We start from the raw sequence: 2,096 nt of genomic DNA, 5'->3' as shown, positions 1-2,096 counted from the left end.
TGACTCTGAGGAAGATAGACAACCAATATCTATCCTCAAGAAAAGAAAAACAACCGAAACCTCTGGCCAAATGCATGACCGGACTGATACTATAGCCTCTCAACAGGCTCCAGTAGTCCTTGGGATGGCCGCACATCCATTCAATACCACACTCGAATACCACTCAACCTCATCATGTGAGATTGTTTCTTCCTCTTCATCATCCGAACGTGGAGACAACCCCCCAGTTATATCTCAAGTAGATAAATCTGGAGATCGCCCTAAGGTCTCCAGGGCTTCCCGACTGCACATTTTTTCTTTTGAGGAGTTAGACTCCATCCTTTTGCATGTATCCCAAACACTTCAAACACCAATCCATCCGCAGGGCATCTCTTTCGCCCATGCCAGAACTGGGCCGAGGCCAGACTTGACCACGGGTCAAGGAGACCAAGGAAGCCCAGGAAATCCTACTCTGCTTCCATTCTTTCCAAGTGGTTTAGGCACGGTGAGCACTCATGTGCAAGGATCCATGAACCCAAGGGACACCTTTGTGCGAACACAACGAATTGACGACGATGACTCAAGTGATTCTTGGAGTCGGTATCAGCCAACTACTGATGCCGAAATCAAGAAATATGCTGCCTTTAAAAGAGCATTCCAAGCCCGAAAGGAGCAACAGGTCAAACAACAACAACAGAAGGAACAGGAAATACTGTCCGTGGCTAAGTACTGGGCAAATGCCATCAGCAATGCCCATACTGCTACCACAATCCAAAAGGTTCAAACCTAGATGGATCAAATGGCAGACAATATGACGAAAGCTTAAGCTTCAGCCGCAGACGCAGCTACCTCGAAAGTTCCTCCTACTCCAACTCCTGTTCCATCTCCCGCAGTCAACCCATCTCAAGACGAAGAGCCGGCAATTGAACTCAGCTCAGCCCCTACCTTCGGTTTTGATGATGAAGACATCCAAGAGGTCAACAAACCAAATCCTTCAGACGACAACCTTATGATGTTTGAAGAAGAAGAAGAATCCAGTGGTTCTCAACATTCCACTTCTAAGCCCAAAGAAAAGAAAAAGAAGAAGAAGAAGAAGAAGAAGAAGAAGGATGCTGTCACCAGGAAGGAATTCCACAATCTCCAAGCCAAAGTTGATCAAATTTTAGCTGCGGTTAAACCTACCCAACCTCCATCTGAAGATATTCTAGGACTGCAGTCCTTAATTGAACGTGTTGAAAGACTTGAGATGAGAGAACGTATGATTGTTGAGCGCATCTCTCTCAAGGTCGAAATGGGGATCCGATCCCTTGACAACAACCACAGGGCCGATCATCAGGAATTTATGGCTACAGCGGAACACCTCATTACTGAGGTGACCGCAATCAAACAGGATCTTCAAGCAGCCATTGTGGATCAAACTTCATTATCTCAGAAAGTGATAGATGAGACTCATACTGCCTATGAGTTCACTATCTCTGTTCTTCATGCCACTATCTACCGAATTTAGAAATCCCTCACTTCTAACTTCCATGGCCCTGAGATCCTCCAGCTTACCAAAGATATACACAAGCTGCTCTTCAACTCCTCCACCCCAAACAACTCACAGTTGGCCGAGACCATGAAATCTCACTTTGCTGAAGTCTGTGCCAAGGTGGATGGCCTTAAACAATGGCTTGAGGAAGCACCTCCGTTGCATCCCTCAAGAGGGGGAAGTGATGAAGAAGTCCACCACTCGGATACCTCCATCCATCAGAGCCCTCCCATCACCACAAAGAAGATTCCCACACCGCAGCCCTCACCTCCACCATCCCAAAATATTCCATCTCCTCACTCTTCACCTATAAACAACAGTCTCCAAAGGCCTGAGACTCCTCCTCACCTAAAAAATCTTGAGGAAAATATGTCATCAGCGAGCTCCATAGACTCTCTTGCCACAGCTCAAATAAAACACGATTGGAAAGCGGCCAAGCTTGCTGAACTCATAAGGAGAGAATGCGGATTTGATACAATGATAGATGAGTCGCTGATTAACTCATGGGTCAATCCGCTCCGCAGGCTACTGGATGAAGACTACACTCCACATCTCACATATGCTGAACCTCCCTCAGATGGATATT

This window comes from Lactuca serriola, chromosome 5, assembly GCF_051521515.1.
Source record: "Lactuca serriola cultivar US96UC23 chromosome 5, Lser_US96UC23_V15, whole genome shotgun sequence".
Taxonomy (NCBI): Eukaryota; Viridiplantae; Streptophyta; class Magnoliopsida; order Asterales; family Asteraceae; genus Lactuca; species Lactuca serriola.
The sequence above is the reverse complement of the archived record's forward strand: the minus strand, read 5'-3'. Positions refer to the sequence as shown.